A 9,659-nucleotide genomic window follows, 5' to 3' on the forward strand; every position below is an offset into this window, starting at 1 on the left:
TATTTGAACAATATCTACAATTCTGAGTTATTGTCTGTATACAGAAAAGTCAAGTAATTCCCAAAAACACAAGGACTGCAAAAGTCATTCCTGAGATAGACATGATCTTTCAGGTTCACAAGGCAGCTCACAATGATTTTAAGAATCTTGCGTTCAGTTCAGCATGAAGCCCTTGAAAGTGGCAGCAACTATAACCCCATATTCCTCCTTCTTCTGCTTCAATTCTTGTTTATTTAAATATGGGACTTCATGGAAATGGCTGGGAATAAAAGGGTGTTATGCACTAGATTGCTCTTCTATTAGAATTGAACAGTTCAGGTTGAAAGGGACCTTTCAAAGTCATCCAGTCCAACCCTCTGTCATCTTTGTCATGATAGAAATTGAGGTCTGAATGTGAATAGCATGTTAGGGTGGGAAGGTGTTTGGAGTGATTCCCTCTGTCCTTGTTCTTGACCAGGTGTGGGTAGGGAGCAGGTTTTATTGTTGTGGGCTGTTGTTTTGAAGTCTGAATAAATCTCTCCGAATGCCTGTGGAATCAGTTAGACTGACTGAATTGGTGTGTTAGTTGTTTTCTTTTTTTCCTAATGTGACTTCAAAACCACTATGGGCACTCATTTTTAAATCTGAAAACCAAATGAGAGTTTGAAAAAAATGGTGAGGGAGGAGATAGTGTGTAATGCAGTTTGAATTGCAGCTTTCAATATTTTGAAAATTACCTTTAGAAAATAAAATCTTGCAACAACTTCCTTGGGCACAGCAGATCATTTGTCTGTGATTTTGCTTTTTACAGCAATATTACTGAAGTCATATATTGACCAGCTTTCATGTCAGGTTCGCAATTATACCAGCACAGCATAAAAAATGCCTTTTTCTTTACATCTGGAAGCAAAAACATCCAGTTCATCCAGTCTGGTTGGCAGTGTGGGTGTCCAAACAGTCATGTCAGCTCTAGTGGGAATGATGTGGGAACTGGACTGCTACAAAGGAAATTTTGGGATAACCACATGCACAGTAACTTTTGAACCAGTCACCCTCTGCTGTAACAATCCTGTGTCTGGCCATCCCAATGAGGGACTAATTGGCCTCCTTGGAACAACGAAGAGATGCAGGTCCTAGCATGTGGTTATCAACTGGCAGCTCAAGATAGGCAGGTGATGTGAGTTCCTTCTTTGACTTCTGTCTGAGGTTTTGTGGGACATCTGAGCACCACAACACCAAGTAAAGCCTTTGTGTCTGACCTGCCAGGAGATTCCTGGAGTCTCTGGAAACTACAAGATGACTGGGGGCTTAGCAGTTACCTAGACTCCATTTTATCATTTAGTTTCTCAACTTGTAATATTTTGTATTCCTTCAATCCTGGTTCTGAAATAGATGTTGCTTGCTTAATGGTAGCAAACACAAAACAATCTATTTGTGCAGCTGCCATCAAAGGTGTCACTTCTGGTTGACATTTGGAATTCTGTTGTATGTGCAGCTTGGAAATCTGTTGGTCTCTGCATGTTACATTGCTTTGGAATGAAGTTCTTGGAGAGGGAAGTGAAGCTGTCACCTGTTCCATCACCAAGGGAGACTCTGAAACTGCTCCCAAGGACAAACAAAGAGAGCTGAAAGTTGTTTTCAAACTTCCCCTTTGCTTGTCCTGTGTGAAGGGATGGGGGAGGAAGGCCCTGCATTTTTGCAGATGGTAGAAAGATTCACCAGTTCCTGGGATCTCAGAGCCTGGCAAGAAAAGCTGTCACCAGCTGTGCTGAATGTCCGTGGGATGCACATTTTGTCCAACACAGAGCGTGCTCCTGTGTGCTTGCTCTGCTGGCTGTTTGCTCCGCCAGCTCCTCTGTGACTGCTCTGCTTGTGCACATCAAATGCTGCTTCTGATGAGCTCTGATTTATGGGCTAGTGGCTCTTGAATGGCAGAGTGCTCTCATCTGCCAGGATGACAAAGAGCTGCTCTTTGCATATTAACAGTGGCTTAAGAGACAATCCCTTTCATTTGAAATACAGGACGAGATCATTGCAGTAACCACTGTGCTCAGAACTTCTTGCAGTGAGTTACAAAATACAAAATTGTTTTCTTGGTGCATTCAATATTCATTAGCTTTTCATAACTAATGAACTTTCAGGCTTCAAGAGATCCAGGAATAATTGTGCAATGAGGATCTCACACTAAAACCAGTTGAACTCCAAACCCCTGCATCCAAGAACTGCATGGAGGGGTCAGTGAGGTGAAATTTGGGGTTGTTTGTGGGAATTTTGGGTGTGCTGTCTTTGGGCTGGATTTTGGGATGGGTTTTGGGGTCCCCATCACTCACAAACCCTCCCTCTGTCCCAGAACCACAGCTCCGCGGTGCCCTTGCGCAGCTCCTTGCAGCAGTTTGGACTGCTTTAGACCAGTTTGAACTGGTTTGAACTAGTTTGGACCAGTTTGGACCAGTCCAGTCTGGTTTGAACCAGTATAGACCAGTTTGGACTGTTTTAGACCGGTTTAGACCAGTTTGGACCACTTTAGATCAGTTTGGACCAGCTTAGACCAGTGCAAACTCATTTATACTGGTTTGAACCGGTTTGATCCAGTTCAGACTGTTTTTGACTGGTTTGGACTGTTTCAAACTGGTTTCAGCCGGTTCAAACTGTTTTGGTCATGTTTGAATTTGGAGCAGTTCAGACTAGTTTAAACTGGTTCAAACCAGTCTAAACAGGTCCAAACTGGTCTAAACTAGTCCAAATCAGTCAGAATCGGATTAAACCAGTTGAAACCGGTATAAACCAGTTCAAACTGGTGTAAACCGCTTCCAACCAGTTCAAACTGGTTTTTCCCAGTCTAAACTGGTCTAAACCAGTTCGAACCAGTCTAAACCAGTCTGAACTGGTTCAATACCGTTCAAACTGGGTGAAACCAGTCCAACCCATTCTAAACCAGACCAAAACATTCTAAAACAGTCCAAACAGGTCTAAGCCAGTCCAAACTGGTTCAATCCGGTTCAAACTGGTTGCAAAGAGAAGAGAGTTGGGAGTAGATGAGGATAATCCCACAGTGTACTAGAGGTCATTCCTTCTGCTCTCTGAAACCAGACTGAGCTGCATTTGCAAACTACCCCCTGCACACAGGAGTTGTGTCTTCCTTGGTTCTGCTCAATGAAGAAAAACAAAACGTCTTTTGTTCTGCAATTTTCTTTAGCAGAAAGCTCTTTATTGTCACCAAACGAAAATGAAAATTAAATAGTGTACCTGAAGCTGGGTAACACAACCAGTCCATGAACAGAAAATTGAAATGGTTCTGTTTCAACTAAAGGGGACAGAAATAGGTGATTTGGTGATTTGATAGTGGATGGCATAGAAAAAGCAGTGAACATGGAATTAAAAATGCCTTTAAAAGATTTCTGCAACTAAACAAGAACATCTGATTAGTTTCATAAAGTATCTCATTAGTGAGTGTAAATAACACAGTGAAAGTAATTAAATTATGCACTGCAAATTTCCACTTGCCAAATATTCACAGTTACAGCTTTCCCAATAAACTTCAGACACAGCTCTACACCAAAAGAAAAATGAAGGTTAAAATATCATTGTAAGTTCACATATTTTTATAAGCATAAAATGAAACCAATCATTACTCACCAAGAAGTTATTAATTGCAAATTGCAGACCCATGTCCTCAAGTAGCCGAGTTCCTAGTTTCACAGCCCAAGAGAAAAATTCCTTCTTCTTCAGAGAGATTTTCCTCCAGTGGGCCTGAAACACAGCTATTCATAAAAACCATGGAGTGGTAAGAAATTTTTGTCAGAAATTACAGGGTTACTTCCCTCTTGCAAGACGAATCGTGCTCATACTTCTGACAAAAATACAAAATCTTGGGGAAGAAACAACACTAATTAATCTAATCTACTATTACTAAGTAATATTTCTAGAAGAGCTTACATTTTTTGCTTTGTGAACAAGGCATGCCATAGTTCAAGTTTTGCTGTCAAATCAGTTACATTATTCATCAAGAAAATACAGTAATTTCACGAATACAAGCCGCAGCAATTTGACAAAAATTTTGGTGGAAACCCGGAAGTGCGGCTAAGAGTCCGGGGCGGCTAATATGTGACTAATTTTCTGACATTTACAACCCCAGACGTGCCAGCCAGGGCGCCGAGCCAAGCACCTGCCAGTAAAAGCCGGCATTTCGCAATTGTTACAGTGTTACTGTGTTGCCCTGGCTCCCTGCAGGCAGCACGGGGGGCGGGGAGAGAGGCGGGAGAGCTCTCTTCTTCCCTCCTCTGCCGCAGCCCAGGGGAGGACGCGGGGTGGGGGGGGGGGGGCGCCGCCATTGCCGCTGTTCGGGGAGGACGGGGGGGGGGGGGGGGGGGGGCGCTGCCATTGCCGCGGCCTGGGGAGGACGCGGGGGGGGCGCCACCGTTGCTGCAGCCCGGGGAGCCGACGGGGGGGTGGGTGCCGCCGTTGCCGCGGCTCCGGGAGCTGACGGGAGCCCTGCGCAGCCATTGCCGCGGCCCGGGGAGGGGGGGGGAAGTGCACGCTGCCATTGCCGCGGCCTGGGGAGTGGGGGGGGCAAGTGCGCGCCGCCATTGCCGTGTCTCGGGGAGCCGACGGGAGCCCCACGCAGCCATTGCCGCGGCCCGGGGAGGGGGGGGGAAGTGCGCGCCGCCATTGCCGCAGCCCGGGGAGGAGGTGGGGTGTTTTGTCCGCGCCCGCCGCCGGCGCCACGGGCACGGGAAAGCTCCGTCCCCGCCCGCCGCCGCTGCCGTAGGAGCGGGGGAAGCTCCGTCCCTGCCTGCCACCGCGGGGCAGCGCCGACCCGGGGTGACCGAGCCCAGTGGCAGCGGCGGCCGGCCCCAAGCGGCAGCACCGGGCTGGGCCACCTGGCCCCGTCAGCAGCCCCTAGCGGGCCGAGCCTGCACAGCCTTAGCTGAGCCAGTAAACCCCGCCCTCCCGTGGTTCTGTTACTAATTGCACGCGGGTCCTCGCTGCGAACGACAGAGCGGCTTATATTCGGGTGCAGCTTATCTATGGACAAAAACCGAAATATTTGCCAACACCCAGAGATGCGGCTTATACTCAGTGCGGCTTGTATTCGTGAATTTACTGTACTCAAAAATCCTAAGTGCTCTGTTAATTAGTGGAAAAAACATATTCTGGGGGTTTTCATTCCATTAGAAGATTGATTCAGCATTATGTCTACAAAAGCAGAAAAGAAGAAAAATACAGATGAAACTCCCTTAGAAGATTAGCTAGTAGTAGAGAAACTGTGGAAAGAAAGGAGAATAAAAGCTGACAAAAAACCAGCTTTTGGCCTCATTCCTGCACAATTAGATGTATTGGAAAAATGTATAGATAAAAAAATACGAGAATTAGGAAGAACAGCAACACATCACGTCACTCGTTCTTGCAGTAATTGCTAAATGCTTGCAGTGTGAAAGTTCTGAGCGTTTTACAGAACATTTCCTTTTTCCTTTTAGCCAAATGCCAGTGCGGTGTCACATATTGGAAATGTTCAGGTTGCCAAACTGTATAACCCACTTGGAGGTATGGTTGGTCTTCATATTTTGTTAAACATCTGTCAGATTTTACACTTGGTAATTTATTTTGCAGCACATTCTTGGGACATGGGGTGTGTTCAGAGATCTCAGCTGTAGGTGGTTCGCCCTCAGGTCAAGAGTGCAATCTCTTGTCACTGCAATCAGCCATAGGCCTGCCAGTCCTTCCTTGTTCCCCTGCTGCTTGAGGGGTTGGAATATTGAACACTGAGGTCCAGGTCCGGACCACCCAATGCACTTAAGTGAACTACCTTTGTAGCTAATGTGTTGGTTTTGCAACTGGACTTTAGAGTACTTGGGTACTGTGCTTATCTCTTAAGCTTTTATGGAAATTGATCAAAAATGAACTTGAGGAAGTCCCATGCAGAATTTTATAAGGTCAATATGGAAAACTTTGCTTGATTTAATTTTTGGTCTTGGTCATTAATAAGTAACTGTTGACACTACAGTGCTTTGGGTTCTTTTCAAGGAAAGTGAAAGGAAAGTAATGATCTTTCCCATGGATTCTGTAACTGTTCACAAAGCACAACGGTTTTAGGTGGTGCCGTTTGTTATTAATCTGTTCTGACTCCTGTTTCCCCAAGGAGCCTGGTTCCAGGCAGACATGAGGTGGTGGATATTCCCCTCACAGCACTCAGTGATGCTGCCTGCAGCAGTGAGCTGAACCAGGCACAGCTGCCCTGAGCAAAAGGGGCTCTCAGCTGGCTGTGCTGCAGTCACTGCCTGCAGGGACATCCCTGCCACTGCAAGTGCAGCTCTTGCTCTGCCTTACCTGAGTGCAGAGCATTCTAAGGCAGCAGCATTGAGGCTTTATGGAGAGACAAAACTAAACCTCCAAATTTCTCTTCGGGGATCTTCTGTTTTACATGTGAATGATGATTTCTGTGATTCTTGGTGATAGTTTACATAGATCCTAAGGGAATATTTTACATTCAGTAATTGGGATTGAGGACTGGAAGTAGTGAGATAATTGTGGAATTTGGGCTGGCAAATTTTGCTTTGGGCTGGCACTGAGAAGCTCATATGAGACACGTCTGGTTGCTTGTAGGGTACAGGGTGCCCTTGCAACATGCTCCTTGCAGTACCAGTTAGGGATTGGGCTTTGTCACAGAATCAGAGAATTTGCTGAGCTGGAAAGGATCCACAAGAACATGCAAGTTCAGCTCTGTCCCCAAGAATTCCTTCATAATTTTAAATCAACTTTGCTTGCCTTCTCCCAAACTGCCCTTATGACATTTCTTGTTCTGTTTTTGTTTCCTTTGGGAAAACAAGCAGACGTCAAAAGAGCCCCACCAAACCCTTCCCATCCTGCACCTGAGAAAAAGAAACCAATGCCCATGAAGCCTGCAGACAGTGAAGGGAATCCTTGCACTGCTGTTTGTGGCCAACACTAGAGGGACAGGGTGATTCATTTACTAGCTCTGAGGACATACAAGAAGCCAGTTACTTGCCCCCTTGCAGAGAGATGGAGTAATGCAAAACGACAAGGGTACCCTTGGCAAGATCCTCCAGCAGGTGAGATGGTGCAGTTGGTTCCAGCAATTGTTTTCTACCATGTTGGTTTTTTATCCTTAATTTTTGCTTGTTCCTCCACTGTTTAAATAAGAAACTTTCCTTTCATTTTCCTTGAAAAGAAGCCAATACAGTATTGTGGCAACAGTTACATATTAATGACCTAGACAAAAAATTCAATCAAGCAAAGTTTTCCATATTGACCTTATGAAATTCTGCATGGGACTTCTTCAAGTTAATTTTTGGTCCATTTCCAAATACAGTAATTTCACGAATACAAGCCGCAGCAATTTGACAAAAATTTTGGTGGAAACCCGGAAGTGCGGCTAATAGTCGGGGGCGGCTAATATGTGAATAATTTTCTGACATTTACAACCCCAGACGTGCCAGCCAGGGCGCCGAGCCAAGCACCTGCCAGTAAAAGCCGGCACTCCGTGATTGTTACAGTGTTACTGTGTTGCCCTGGCTCCCTGCAGGCAGCACGGGGGGCGGGGAGAGAGGCGGGAGAGCTCTCTTCTTCCCTCCTCTGCCGCAGCCCAGGGGAGGACGGGGGGGGGGGGCACCGCCATTGCCGTGGCCCGGGGAGGACTGGGGGGGGGCACGCCGCCATTGCCGCGGCTCGGGGAGCCGACAGGGGCCCTGCGCCGCCATTGCCGCAGCCGAGGGAGGAGATGGGGGGGCCGCGCCGTCATTGCCGCGGCCCGGGGAGGACGGGGGGGGCGCGCCGCCATTGCCGCGGCTCAGGGAGCCGACGGGAGCCCCGCACAGCCATTGCCGCGGCCCGGGGAGGGGGGGAGAAGTGCGTGCCGCCATTGCCGCGGCTCGGGGAGCCGATGGGAGCCCCGCGCAGCCATTGCTGTGGCCCGGGGAGGCGGGTGGAAGCGCGCGCCGCCATTGCCACGGCTCAGGGAGGAGGCGGGGTGCTTTGTCCCCGCCCGCCGCCGGTGCCACGGGCGCGGGAAAGCTCCGTCCCTGCCCGCCGCCGGCGCCACGGGCGCGGGAAAGCTCCGTCCCCGCCCGCCGCCGCTGCCGTAGGAGCAGGGGAAGCTCCGTCCCTGCCTGCCACCGCGGGGCAGCGCCGACCCGGGGTGACCAAGCCCAGTGGCAGCGGTGGGTGGCCCCAAGCCCAGTGGCAGCGGCAGCCGGCCCCGAGCGGCAGCACCGGGCTGGGCCACCTGGCCCCGTCAGCAGCCCCTAGCGGGCCGAGCCTGCACAGCCTTAGCTGAGCCAGTAAACCCGCGCTCCCGCGGTTCTGTTACTAATTGCACGCGGGTCCTCGCTGCGAACGACAGAGTGGCTTATATTCGGGTGTGGCTTATTTATTTGCCAACACCCAGAGATGCGGCTTATACTCAGTGCGGTTTGTATTTGTGAATTTACTGTAAGTTTAACAGATAAGTAAAATACCTAGGTACTCCAAAGCCCAGTTACAAATCCAACACATTATCTACCAAGCTAGGAAACTAAAGTGCATTGAGTGGTCCAGAACTGGACCTCAGCACTCATAATTCACACCACTCAAGCAGCAGGAGACAAAGAAAGGACTGGCAGGCTTGGTGTCCTGGTTTAAAGGGACAGCACTACCAGGAAAAGGGAATTCAGGAACTCGCAGGCACAAAAAAGGTATAGGTTGGGAATAACAGTTCTCCACTGAAATATTATAAGACAAACAAAAACAGCATCAGCTATACGAAAGAAAAAAAAAAACAGTGACAGAACAGAATGGAATTCAGTCCCAGTCCCTTTTTCAGTCACCGATGACTCTCCGATGGACCAGGGCGGGCGGCTTCTTAGTCGCAGCTGCTGCAGGGGCAGGGGAGGGGGCCAGGTGGCCTCTCCGCCCCAGGTGGAAGAAAAGGGTGAGGAAGGAAACTCTGCTCACCGTGGGCGTCCCAGTTCCCAGTTGTTCAGAGGAAAGCAGGAAGCTTTAGCAGTCCAAATCCAAGAAGCCTGATCCCAACAGGAGAAAAAGAACCTCTCCCCTCGAGTTCGGCCAGCGAGCTGTAGAGTTCTCCTACCCCCAGTGTCCTCTTACTTGCCGAAAACAAAAGCAGGACTCCACCTTTCCCTAATGGGCCATCATTGCTTCAGCTAGTCCTTTGTCTCCAGCTCTTAACGGCTAATAGGAGAGCCATCCCGGCTAGCTTAACATAATAATGGGAAAAAATTTCTAAACCTCGCCAACCCACAACACTTGGAAAGCAGGCCAATGGCTGAATGCAGTGGCAGGAGAATGCACTCTTGACCTGAGGGCGAACCACCTACCACTGAGAAATCTGAACACACCCCATGTTCCAAGAATGAGCTGCAAAAATAAATTACTAAGTTGAAAATCTTACAGACATTGAACAAAATATGAAAAGCAGTCATACCTCAAAGCGGGTTATACAATTTGGCAACCTGAACACTTCCAGTGTGTGACACCTCACTGGCATTTGGTCAAAAGGAAAAAAGAAATATTTTGTAAAACAAAAAGTTTTGCTGTCCCAACAGTAAAAACAGCTACTCTGACACAATTCTCCATCTGACAGCAGCCGGGTACAAAATTGCCCTGAGACAGCGACCGTCACTTGGCCTCCAATGCAGCCAAGGGTTCAAGTACCAAGTCATCCA

Source organism: Catharus ustulatus, chromosome Z (assembly GCF_009819885.2).
Source record: "Catharus ustulatus isolate bCatUst1 chromosome Z, bCatUst1.pri.v2, whole genome shotgun sequence".
Taxonomy (NCBI): domain Eukaryota; kingdom Metazoa; phylum Chordata; class Aves; order Passeriformes; family Turdidae; genus Catharus; species Catharus ustulatus.